Source organism: Rhinolophus sinicus, linkage group LG12 (genome assembly GCF_036562045.2).
Source record: "Rhinolophus sinicus isolate RSC01 linkage group LG12, ASM3656204v1, whole genome shotgun sequence".
Classification (NCBI taxonomy): domain Eukaryota; kingdom Metazoa; phylum Chordata; class Mammalia; order Chiroptera; family Rhinolophidae; genus Rhinolophus; species Rhinolophus sinicus.
Window position 1 is genome coordinate 57,551,812 of NC_133761.1, and position 14,004 is coordinate 57,565,815.

At 44.1% G+C, this 14,004-nt stretch overlaps 1 non-coding gene across 1 annotated transcript; it reads right to left on the reverse strand.

The window, feature by feature from the left end:
- Positions 1 to 1,660: 1,660 nt before the first annotated feature.
- Positions 1,661 to 1,786, reverse strand: LOC141567967 (U6atac minor spliceosomal RNA). The gene has a single exon (XR_012491011.1). It is a non-coding gene; the product is annotated as a U6atac minor spliceosomal RNA (small nuclear RNA).
- Between the last annotated feature and the right edge of the window lie 12,218 nt (positions 1,787 to 14,004).

Here is a 14,004-nt window from a genome sequence, read left to right on the forward strand (position 1 = left end):
GGCTGTTGTCCCCAGAAGAGGAGACGTCAGGGGAGACCGTGGTCCTGAGCACAAGACAAAAGGGCAATAAGGGAGGAAGCAAATGAAATGGCTTATCTCATTTATTTATTTTTCCTCCCCCATTTCCGCTTAGGCTCCTTCAACCCCAATCCCCCTCACCCCTGGTTTCCCGGCCACTATCTGGCTAATAACCTCCCACATTAGCATTGTCAGCCCCTCTCTGCTCCCCTAATCACTTCTCCAGGCTTGGCTGAGGGCTGTATTTACCACCACACAGGATTTCCGTAGGTGATAACCGCAGGGCCTGGTTACTCCCGAGCAATCCCTCCTCTCCTTGGGGGTGTCTATTTACAGCAAAGGAAGAATTCTAAACTCTCCCAAGAATGTGGCTGTCCTCGGGTGTCTCACCTACATCCACAACTGACCGAACCTCTAAGTAAGCAATACCTGACTCCCATGTCCCCTCTCCGTGGTCTCTAAGCGTGTAGCTGCCCCAAATGGAGAGACGACAGATAAAGTACCCAGGTGGATTTTCTGAGGTGAGTCACTCACTCACAAATCTCCAGTCTGAGGACTGTGGGCGGGGGGCACCTCCAGAGGCCACCTTACCTGGGCCTCCTTGACAGGCATCCCCAGGCAGCCATCCTCACGGAACACTCACCCACCCCACTGCACTCTCACTCCAGGACTGTTAGCTTAACACACAAAAACATATGCACCTCACAGGGTGATTGGTGTTGTGTTGTTTTTTTTTAATTGTGTGTTGATGTGCTATGCACATTCAAAAACACACAAGTCACTGGCTCAGGAAAGTTCCACCAAATGGACACGTTGCGGTAATCTGTATGGACCAGTAACAGAATAGTTCCCACTCCAGAAGCCCTTTTGGGTGCCCCCGAAACAGCCACAGCCCTCCCTGCTCACCCCCACAACCTCCAACGACCACCATGCTGACTTCTAACGTGGAAGGCCAGTTTTGCCTCTCGGGGTTTACACTGAAGAAGCTGGATTCCAGAGATGCACAGAAGAGACTTTAATTTTTCTTAATCAACATATCTGGGAGGCAGGGGAGCTTGTTGAGCCTGACCTGGGTGTTCTATTCTCTTTTCAACTGTCAAGATCCCTAACTCCTTAACACCACACAAACTGCAAGGAATTTGGGGTAAAGAATTATCTTAGTGAGAAACTTAGTAGTGGCAGAAGGCCAACTGTGGAGGAAAACTGGAATGAGATAAAGACGAGGCACCGTGAAGAGATAGGGACACATGAAGCTAAGGCCTCCGGGGCTGCAAGGATGGCAGGAAACTGGAACACATGTACAGATTTTTTAACAAACCGAGAGACAAAAGCGTGCCAACAGCTCCCAGCAGTTTTCAGCCCATCCCTGCCTCTTTCCACGTTTTTCCCTATTTCTAGAGACCCAGTTTTAAGCAAGGCCACACCTTCTGCCTCTTTACCTTAAAAAAGCATGAATAACAGAAGTATAATGTGAGCCACCTATGTCATTATTCATTGTGTTAAAATACACATGGCATAAAACATACCATTAGTGACATTTAGTACGTTCATAATATTGGGCCACCATCACCATTGGATCCAGAACATTTTTATCACCCCAGAAGGAAACCTCACACCCGTGAAGCAGTCACTCACCTTTCTCAAAACCATGTTGAGATGCTACCTGACAAGGAGATGGCAATGCCTTAGCTCTCTGTGTGTTATACAGGCCCAAGGGTGTTTCCATCCTTGTAAGAAGACTGCTAACTTTCTATCCTTTACACCACACCCACACATGTAATTTAAAATGTTCTAGTAGCTGCATTCAAAAGATAAAAAGAAACAGAGGAAATTCATTCTAATAATTTCTTTAACCCCATTTACCCAATTGGTTATCATTTCAACACGTCACCATGATAAAAATAATTGCTGAGGTAGCTTGCAATCTTATTTGTACAAGTCTTTGAAATCTGGTGTGTATTTTACACATACAGTGCATCTCGATTTGGACCAGCACATTTCAACAGCTCCATTTCAATGGCTACCATGCCAGGCCATGTGGCTCTCAACAGTCAGCAGAATACTGTCGATATCCTAAATCACCTTTTACAAGATGATTATTAAATACACAAACATTCTGAAGCTAGAGTATTTTTTATACATTCTTTTTTCTTAATTATAAAAAGTAATATATTTAGAAACTGCAGTTTCCAAAACCTTAAGAAAAATTAACCAGAAGCGCCAACACAAGAAAAACTATGATGACTTTTTGGCAGTCCGTATGTTATCACTTCTTTGTCATTCATTTCTCGCCATTGTCTGCACCATATAATGGCATAACCATCACTTGGAGGTGGATAACTGAAGGCCAATGACCACTTACCAGAAGCAAATATGCAACTTTCCCCAGGGTCATGATTGTCATCACACAGGGCCGGGCTCACGGACATGACCTGGGTAATGAGGCAGTTGGTAAACTAGATTGTGCCTAAGGTCCTTTCCAACCCAAACATTCCAGGGTGCTAGGATGCCATTCATCCGCTCCACATGACAGACAGACAGACACACACACACACACACACACACACACACACACACACACACACACCTCTGCCCGCTGCTCAGGTCTCCAGTTTGACTTCCATGGATTAGCCCGCAAAGGAGTAAGAACGCCTCTACTCAGCCTTGCAAACTCTCGGGGAAAATACAGAGAGCTAAACAGAAGGACTTTTCTTTAGCATTCATGTTCAGAAAGAAGAAAACCTAGCTACAACCAGGCTTGGAATCCAAGACTGTAAAAACATTTTTCTTTTTTAACATTCCCAGAAGCTTCATGCCACAATGCCCCAAGTTGGAAAAAAAATGTGCCGTTTCATATGTTTGTAACAACATCTGATTTAACATGATACAGTTTTGCTTAGTCACAAACCAGAACAAATACTTTCAGATTTATGACATCCTTCTATTCAGAGTCTTAAGTGATCGTAGCTAATAACGTGGCCATTCCACAGCCCAAGGAAAAGCTTTATAATTCTTTGGGACCGAAGATTCCTGAGAGACAGGTTATTTTCAAGGAAGTTTTAAGGTTTTAAAGCTCTCAATGAAGCTTAAAATTCATCTTTTCCAGTTCACATGAAAAGAGTTTCCTCTGAAGCTTAGTTGGGAGGTGGAAAGAGGAAAACCAGTTGGCACACACACAGTCTCCCTGAGCTCTTAGAGAACAAGGCAATCACTCACCATCTTTGCAAATCCTTACCTTGTCCTAAAAATAAACAAAACGCCATACCTTTGGCTCTCATGCTCTTTATATTGTTAGTGCTATATTTGGGGCCTCGTATTTGTCCATTCATTAAAAGGCACTATCTGGTTTTAAAAAAGCAAATATTCTTACAAAGCATCCTTTCCCATTATTTCTACCACCACACACATGCACACACAGGCATTTGGTACACAATTTGTACACCGTTATTAAGCCCCAAGCATTGTCTTTTCCTGGCTTATAAATTCAGGTTTAGTTAATGATGGGGTAGTTAATTCAGTTGATTGGAGGCCCAGGGTGTAGGTTTGGTACCTGCAGAGCTCTGCTGTTTTTCAAGGCACAGATGCTCCTCCACATATCCCACAGTGGGTACTGTGGTCCCTTGAGGGCTAGGGGATGTATGTTTGAATCAGTTAAACCCAGCACCCAAAATGGGCACATCCACGTTTAACCATGATATACTCAAGCGAGTTCTATTTTTCTAAGAAAGCCAGGATTTGTCATGCCAGTGTTTACATACCATTAAAGAGAATGTCAACATGAAAGTGGGGTGAGGATGTGTGAGAACCTGATCTACAGAACATCAGGTAGGAGTTTAGAAAGTTGGGTCCATATAAAAATGAGAATTCCTGGGTCTTAGCGCAAACCCACGCTGGGATGTCTGGGTGTCAGATACAAAAATATCCATTCCAAACAAGGTGCCCAGATAATCCACATACACACTACAGCTTGCACACACCCCAGTGTTACAGTTCTCTTTAACCAATGTTTCAAAACAAGATTGTAGGATTAAACCAGTTTCTAGTTGAAGACACTACCACTCTTCATATTAATTCTTGCCAACAAGTTAAATAAATTGCATTAACAGCACGTTGCCAGAAGTCAAAAGCCTTGAGTTCTAATTCTAGCCCATCACCTATAACACGGGCAAGTTACTTAACCTTTTCAAACCTCACTGACATGCGTTATGCAGTTAGGGACACACGTGATTATCATTCTGGAGCAGCTCACAGAAGGCTGTCACATCCATCTGGCCTCACTGGATTGTCAGGAAGATCCAACAGCATGCATTGGGCAAAAGTCCTGGGCAGACTTCTTGGCACTCCACAAATGTGAGGCACAATTAGAGTGTGGACGTAGTTCTAAAGTTTAAAACAATCCTTTTTTTTGAGATCAAAATATCTGTTTTATTACTGACAAAAGCTAGGCTGGAGGACTTGATTTAGGACGATAGAAGCGATGGAATTTCTAATACTGAGTCACAGTACAGCTGGCCCTTGAACAATGCAGGGTTAGGGGTACCGACTCCCACACAGCCGAAAATACCGATATAAGTTTTGCCTTCCCCAAAACTTTACAAACAGCCACTGTTGACCGGAAGCCTTACCAATAACATAAACAGCCGATGAACACATATTCTGTATGTTGTATGTATTATGTACTGTATTCTTACGATAGAGGAAAGAAAACGTTATTAAGAAAGTCATAAGGAAGAGGAAATACATTACTGTATGTATTTATTGAAGAAAATCTGCGAATAAGTGGACCTGTACAGTTCAAACCCGTGTTGTTCAACTGTGTTGAATTTAGCCTCCTCGCCAAGGCAGCGCTGGACAAAACTGCAGGCCTCTCCATGTAGGGCAGGGTTTCTCTGCCAAGTTCACACTTGGACTGAAGAAGTCAGGGTCCCAACACCCTGAAGGCAGCCAGAGTCCAAGAAGCAAGGGGGAGGCAGAGGAGCAGAGCTCAACTGTGCTCCCAAATTTACCAGTTAGATCTCTCCTGAGTAGGAAAGTGTGCAGAGGCAGACAGGGGCCAAGACTAATTACTATCCCTTCATTAGGACACATGAGGGATACGCGTGATTATAATACTGAAGCAGCTTGTAGGGAAGCTGTCAGCTCTACTCCACATTCCTCCGTTGTTTTTGTTCTTTGAACCCATTGTGTTTAACCATCATGCCTGTGGTCAACAGGAAGTGCTCACATCTTCAGAGAGGGAACTAACCCCCACCCCAACACCAGCCACTGCTCCATTTATAGATCTTCCTGGTCCCATAAGGTTCTGAGATGGGTCAGTACAGTACATGATATTCTTTAAGGTCTTTCTGTAGTAAAGAATTTCCCAACTCAACTCATTTCCAGCCACATTGACCAACATCACCTATCAGAGGTTACGCAGTGAAACCCAATGATATCATAAAGCCACCCCAACAATAAGTTGCCGACAGTACAAAGTTCTACCCTTGAACTTAACCCCCTCAAAATGTCAAATTACCAAGGAGTCCCAAGTCCAAAATTAAACCCCCTTACAAGTTAAGGTCCAAAGAAGTTAAAACAAGAAACTAAAGTCTGAAGTTAAATTATCTTACCCGCAATCAAGGTTAAGTTCAAAGACATTACATTTCAACTTCTTATTGTCTTTAGTCTCAGCAAGAAGATTCGTTCTTGATGTTTCTGGGTAGGGTTGGGTTCTTTCAGTGGCCGGGGCCGTCTTGCCAGGAAGGGGCCTTAGAGTTTGAATTAATTCAACTCCAAGTCTCTGATGTGCCTCATCTTATTTTCTTTATTATTATTATTTTTAATAGCAGTAAAATACACACAACTTAAATGTACCCTCTCAACCATTTTTAAGAGTACAATTCAGTGACATTAAGTACATTCACACTGTTTTGCAACCATCACCACCCTCCATTCACAGAACTCTTTTCATCTTGCAAAACTGAAAGTCTGTACCCATTAAACAATAATTCCCATCCTCCTCTCCCCCAGCCCCTGGCACTCACCATCCTACATTCTGGTCCTATGCGTCTGACTACACTAGGTCCCTCAGATAAGTGGAATCATACAGTATTTGTCTTTTTGTGAGTGGCTTAGTGCACTTAGCATAACGTCCTCCATTTTGTAGCATCTGTCAGAATTTCCTTCCCTTTTGAGGCTAGTATTTCATTGTATGGATATACCACATTTTGTCTATGCACTCATCTGTTGGCAGACACCTGAGACGCGTCCACCTTTTGGCATTGTGAATAGTGCTGCTATGATCTTCAGTATATGTGCCTCACTTTTAAAAGAGATCAAAAAGTTTTAACCACACAGCACATTATCACAGCACTGGCCTCACACCAACACAATTTTGAAAATAACCCAATCCCTAGTCCCAGAGACGTTCCAGGTAAAATCACATTTCTAAAGCCCAATATGTGGTGTTGCCAAAGGCCACAGCAGATTCAGAAGAGAAGATTCTTCTAAGAGAAGAAGGGTACATGGTTTTAATGGAAGTGCTCAACAGTTATAGCCAGGTGACCATCGTCCACACAGAGGTTAATTATGACACCATGTTTACCCCATCTGGGGGAGAGGAACTAAACTTCTGTGAACAGTCTGCTCTCTCAGAGAGAAGCACTTGAGACATTACGGTCTTCAATGCATTTTCATGGTTCAAAATAAAAACATGATTCAAAAGGGTTTCTTAAACAAGGATTTATATCCTGCCTGAGACGCTTAAAATGTGGACACCATGAATAAAGGCCAATACTTCTGAGTGTGGTGTAACGAAGAGGAAGACAGAGTGTTTGATCCATCCTACAGCTTATGCCCAGAACATCATCTGCCAACATATGGACTGCCAACTGGAATGATGCAAAATGTCAGACAAACATCTGAGGGAGAGGGTCTCCTCCCACAGGAAGCGCAATGTGGGGGCCAAGGGGATTAATATAATTAAAACTTGAAGACGCCGTGTAAGACTCAGGAAAATGTGGTTAAGCAATAGACTGCTAAGACTTGAAATCTTTATTTTATTTCTTTTCCAAAGCCCTGTGAGGATAATGAGAAGAAGATGGTTTTAAGAACTAAGATTAATGGTGTCCAGAAACTATGTGAACAATCTTACTTGACATCCCCGAGACGTTTATATCTGTCCAACGTAAAACGAGACGGGGAAACATGTTAATTTTCTCAGCCTTTTGATAGCACATATACAAGATCTCTTAGCTCCACAAAAAGCTCCAAATATATTCCCTAGGACTTCAACTGCCTTAAAATATAGACTTGCATTTGTCTTGGCCACATTAACGAGATCTGTTTGACCAATACATTTATATTTATGATGACTAAGGGCAGATTATGGTTGTTAAAATTTGTCCTTGGGACATGAAAACACTCCTCTGTCATTAATACATTTTGTAATATAAACTATGATGTCAGGTCAACGTAAAGGGTAAAAACGTTCCGAAAGTATGCACACATCATTTTTTAAAGCAATTGAGCCTAATGGAATAACAAAGGTCATCATAACAAACCATTACAGCCTTGGTCTTGGCAACTCTAGCCACAGAAGAATCTCCAAGAAACGATCATCATTCCTCCAATGTTATGGCATCCAGACGACAGGAATGGCTCGCAAATGAGTCATACGGGCTCAGATCCTCGGTAGCTATGTGAGCGCTGGACGATCAATTATTCATGTGTTTACAAAGAGCTTTCCCGGTTGATGTTAACCAGAGCTGCTTGCAAAGAAGAGCTCTCCAGCTGTCCTCGGCCGTCCTGGGCCTTCAACTAACGAGCCACTTTAATTGCTGGGCAAGTCATCTGGAAGGCGGCCCTCCCCTAGACCAAGGAAATGCAATCTCTCTGAGACTTTATTAGGTGTAAAAATATTTATCAAAAATAATTATGACAACAATACTTTATCGACAGTACTCCCAGCAAATCCCAAAGAGAGAGCTAGAGGTTAGACTTGATGCAGAGCCCACAAGACTCCACCAGGACTGGAGTCTGGACTATTGAAGACATAGGTCAGGGACTGATAGAGGGAAGAGAGAAGGGAATGCAGGGAAAATATCAGGGACCGTGGGCTTAGGAAGGAGGTAGGAGGAAGAGCAGTTTAGAATGTCCTGTGGACGTAAGGGAGCATGACTGAGGACCACCAAGGGTAAACAGATTAGGTTGGTCAATAGCCAGATGAGAGTGTGAACTTGACCTACCCATCAGCCTTGGAAGAAGTTGGATGGGAAGTCATTTCTCAGCCCTTTTTGTTACTTAATACAACCTACAGCCTGTCCATGAAGACGAATAATGCGATTAAGGCAACTCCTTCTTCTCCGCTAGCCAAAGAGCATGGGACCAGGTGGCCCCACCAGGCCCCCATCAGTTGTGTTTGAGGGAGAGCAGGATCATAGTCAAAGCTGTGGCCTGGGCTTCTTCCTCGGAACAGTGCAGTCAGAGCTAACATTGAGATACCTCAGATTTTTTAAAAATGCATTTTTATTATCCCAATTCCAAAAACACTTATGGTGCTGAGCCAGATTCTTCTCCTTGCTTGAAATGGGGTAACTTGAGATGCTATCATAACTCACTTGTCCATTTCTAAGAACATGGTGGAAGCAAACAATATCTGTTCTTGCTGATATGAGATCAGAGTATAAAGTGCATATTTGCATGTGGTCCTGGGGTAATTCTGTTCAATGTGGTGGGAGGTAAGTCTACGTGAGAGGAGTTGCAGTAGAGAAGTGAAGGCAGCAGACAGAAAAATGGTACCCCTCCCTGGTGCATGGACCATCTGGAGTGCCTACATCACGTGGTATTCCTGTAAGTCTGGGACTAGAGTCTAGGTTACTCCCTCTCATCCTACATCCATGAATGTAGGTTTAGAAAATGAGTCCAAAGAAGGGGAATGCTTCTCCCTAAGACCCGTAACAGGACAGCTGGTCTAAGATACTCTCTCCATACCCCCTTTAACCTTTTAAGCCCCAGTCCCATCCTTCCACAAGGAAGACAGAGGTAGCATTATCCCAAAAGAGGCCTCCTCCATGGGGCCCCTTTTAACTTCTTTGACCTTCCCATGAACACTCCTCTCCTGCTAACCACGATTCCATGCCCCTGACTGATGCTCCTTCTAGAGATCAGACCAATGTTTCTCAAAGGGAGTCAGAAATAGAGCTTTGGGGAGGGTGGTGTTAAATACCAATACAAGTCCTCATTGCAGAGCTCCAGCGCCTTCAGTGAGCTGCTGGCCTTTGAAGAAGAGTGAGGCATGCAGGACTTCCCAAAGTGACTGGTCTATGAGTTTCTTTGAGAAGCATCCCTTCAACTTTCAGAATTCCAGGGACCAATAACCCTTTTCAGACAAACTTTCAGAATTCCACGGACCAAAAACACTTGGGGAAGTGCAGTGTTAGGATATGGCACCAACACCCTGATTACACCTACAATGGAGAACTGGTCTGAGAGCCACTCTAGCACCTTGGAGTGACCTCCCACCTCTGCTGTCCGCCCTCATGGATTGTTTTAACGTATCACACACAGTTCTGGAGGGCACCTGCCTGGGGTTCTAGCCCTGGTGGTGCCAGCCCTGGTGGTGACAGCCTCATGGATGGTTCACAGATTCACACTTGGCTAGTCAAGCTCGCCCTGCCTCCACACCACGTTTTACCAAATTGGCGGCCCTCCCCCAAGTGCATCTTCTTCCCCTGCTCCCGCTCCATCACTAAGGGTGGCAGCAGTGGAGGGGTAGTTCCCCTTGTCGGACAGGTGCCTCACCTCCAGCAGCCCATCCTGAGTTTTCTTTCCCATCATGTGCAGTTGTTGCTGCTTCTACTTCCTGCTTGTGAATTTCTAACTTTTTCAGCAGAACAGCCATGAACGTGAGCCATTACACAACCTGCCTAGAAGTCCCTTTCAAGATCTCCAGGTCTAGGTTTGTAACTCTCTGCCATGACGGCAGGATAAAGTTGCCACCCAGAATGAAACAGCCACCAGGAGTGGATGTTTTGGCCTGACCTCAAGTGTCTACCACCCGCACGCAGCTCTAGGACCTTTCTGAAGGGCTGGAGGGTCTGTATCCCTGATCCTATATTTCAAGCGGAATTGTGTGCACACGTTCAGTATCCAAAATAAACGAGACCTCAGCCCTGCCTCTGGCATTAACCAACTCATAAATATAAAATAAACACAAGTAAATGGCTTTTAAATCTCACTGACAGAAAGCTTGGCAGCTAATCTGACATTCTAGAGGTCACTGGAACCTTTCTCTTCAAATAGGATCCTTCCGCACACTCTGAGGAACAGAAGACTCCCCCAAAATGAGGAGGGTGTCTGGGTACGCCCTTCCATTTTAAGATTACCCTGCAATGCAGAAAATGACTGGGTCTGCATGAAGTGTGGCCTTTGCACATACTGGGCCACAGGGGAAGTGGATTACTATTTACAAGGGGTTAGAAATTCATGACTAAGGCATTCAGCTTGCCACTCATTATAAATACCTAGGGATAGCCGCCAGAGTGACCTTCAGTTTCTCTGCAGTCCCTAACTATGGGCTCCTCTCAGAAAGCCAATACTTCTTAAATCCTAAAGAAATTAGATTTGAGAAGCCATGGTTTCTTAAATCCTATGGGCATTCTCCTATCAGTTCCTGAGGTCCCTTAGTAAGACTACTGGTTGAACTCTTATTTTTGCCACAATCTATCCATAGTTTCAGCATAAAGTGGTTTTACTGGGGAAGGTGATGGGCTAGAGGAGTCGATTATTTTAATTCTTCCCATCACATCAAGAGTGCAGAGAACAAATTGCAGTAATTCACCAACCAGAAAACATATATACATGTACCTGTTAACTTGTAACTTTACCTCAGAGCTTAGGTTCGTGTCTCATGTCTGACACTTTTTATAAAACCAGCGAAAAATGTACAGCTTTTGGTAAAAAGCATGGATACTTGACAGTCCTTCAAAAATGGGTGTTTGCCCAGGGATGCTGTGTGTGAGTGGACCCATCTGTAAGGGACCCAGCTGTGGTCAGGTAGCACAGCTACCTGGCTTTGTCCATTCACCTCAGTCAGCTCTCAGAGACTAACTCAGTGCCAAGAATTTAGTAAGATCTGAAACTAGTCAAAGTACCTTCTATTTATTAACAATTTTGAAATATTTTTTCCACGATTTAGTCAGCTTCCTCATACATTCAAGGAACAAACTGGCAAGCAAAGATACTTTATCAGATTTTAGTCATATAATTCCATCAATGGAAACCTTAGATACTGATTTTTAAACAAACTGACTTACGTTTTCCTTTTCTCCTGTGAAAGGTCTTCAGTGGTTCCTTCTGAATCACACAGTCACGTTTCTTCTCATCTGTGGACTTCAGAACTTTTTCACCGTGAACTTGAAGAGGAGTACCCAGTTATGCATAGATGGGACCGGCAAGGATCCAGGACTACATGACAGAACAGCCATCCTCCTGTGTGCTGTTAGAAAATCAAAAGCCTAACACAGAGAAGCACAAAACACCTGGAGGGCACCCGGCTTCCTTTAAAAAAAAAAAAAAATTATAGGATAAAAAAACTAAAACCTAACCATCCACAGGTATTTTTTCAATCTTTTCAACGGTTGGGCTGAGCTCCCAATCAACGCCACTAGATGGCACCACCTCCTTTCAAAAAGGTGCCTTTTTGCTCTTACGTGAAGAGGGCCATCATCATTTCCCTGGTAACATCCGACAGCATCTCAGACATCAAACTAGGGGTGTTGCCCTCTCTAGTGCTACTGTTCACTCATATATTGGGAGAAGTTCGGGATCATAAATGGGATATATTTGATACTTTGTTTCATGGCAAGGAAGGTTTTTGTTGGTCTTGCTTTTCACACGTTCCATGTCAGAGTCTGACAGCAACACTGCTCTCAGGAATTGGTTTTCCTGCCTCACATTTCTGCTGTCCCACAGCCCAGAGTCGCTGCGTGCTATGAAGGATTCTTCCAATCCTCTTGGACACTGTCTACAGAGCAATAGTGACAGATCTAAGATGACGTATGGTTCTTAAGTGTTTCCTGAAGGTCAAGCTCTACATGGCTTTTCAAAAGCTAGCCTGGGCTTAAGGAGAAAAATGAAGTGACGTTCCAGCCTTATTTGGGGACCTATTTAATTTCCATTGCATGCCCGGTGCATGAGATAACAAAACCTTCCAGGACTTTCCTCTCGCTCACCCACTATTCCCCTTTCTCTTCTCTTCTCTTTCCCTAAGGAGTGGTAATGAGATGATGAAAGTTAGCACTCTGGGTAGGTGAATGAAGAAGGAGAAAGAATTATTCCACAATCAAGAGTTAAGCAGGGAGTTTTCAGTATCTTGTCATTTATGTGGCTTCCTGAGGTCCTACTAGGTTATCAAGACGATATTTCTTGGCTTTGAGCACCAGGACACTGGAAGCATTGAAATACAAAGATGTGCAGAACACTTGGAAATCACAGACCTAAAGAAAATGCTGAGGTTCCAAAACACCACACTTCAAGTTGTTGACACGTTTGAGGACTTTTTAAAAGACATCTGATGATTCCTATTACTGGCCCAGCAGGTACATGGGGTCTCCCACTTTGTCCCTGGGTTTTCTAGAACAAAACACTGTCCATAGAGGTGATTTTCCGTATAATTTTTGTTCAGAAGGAGCCCACAGGCAATAACTGCGGTAGAAGAAAGACCATGATGAGTCCCAGCCAAACAGAAGCAAAAGCTCAAACAGCATGTGGTTTCTTCTGGATGAGGTCAGCATCCACCCCACACAGCACCGCCATGTTGCCCAGCTCCAGAGACCGTCACTCCCATCAAAGTCTAACAGAACAGCGCCTCCTAGCGCACACACTACAGAAGTGTCGCCAGTGGCAGTATCCCCATGTCTTCTCTCCACGTAAGAGTCCCTTTTTCAAGAGATGGGTACTTGATATGATAGACATAGGCTGTTACTTTTCTTTTCCCAGACATGGCTCCTTCTGACTCTTCCATGTTGTCACTAGAACCACCATCATACCAGTCACTCAGGCTTGGAGTCCTGGAGTCATCCTTTACACCTTTCCCTGGCTTTCCATAGCTTGTCCCTGGCTGCCAAGTCCTGAGGTCCTTCCTGCACCACCTCATTTGAATTTGCTCCCTTTTTCACCCACTATCACAAGCGTGCTTTCTGCACGCTTAGATTATGGTAATAACTTCTTAACCAACCTCTCTTCCTCATTCTCCCTCCCCCTCCCTTTCAATTCATTGTTGACACTACACTATATTACTTTCTTAATTTTGCTCTGGCCCAATCATTCCTAGGCTCAGAAACTTTCAGTGGCTCCCCACTGACTCAAAATAAAACATTCCAACTCTTTAGTCTAGCGTGCAAGGCCCCCTACCGGGCCCCAGCCAGTTTTTTCAAACCTGTCACCCTCTGCCCCTCATATATACCTATGCAGTTCCACATTGGATTCCTCAGTGTCCTTTCATCTTTGCATTTTATTGGCTCCGTGATTCCTCTGATATTCCCATGGAAGGCCCTTCCTCCAGTTCCCCGTGGATTAGAATTTTACCTTTCCCTCAAGGCCCAACTCAAATGCTACATCTCCTAGGAAGAAAGCACAGGGTCCCTCCGCTTTCTCTGCCTGCCCCTTGAACACGCACATGTCTATCTGTTCTACAAGAAAGGGAGTCCCTGGAGAGCAGGAGCTGTGTCTACCTCCTGTGGACTGCTCCCATCCACACTGGGCCCCATATGTCACCAGTGACCCAGAATCCTTTATGGACGGATGAATGTGTTGGTGCGTAAGATCGTCCAGTAGCAGCAGTACGAACATCTTTGTCAGGCAGAAAACACAAGAGGCTCCAGGAAGAGCGAGCAGATGTGTGAGAATAACGTGGCGAGAGTCTCCCCCTCCCCCTTCCCACCAGGAGAAAGTTGTTTTTTTCAGTTTCTCATTTCAGCTAACTCCAACTTTACATCATTTTTATAT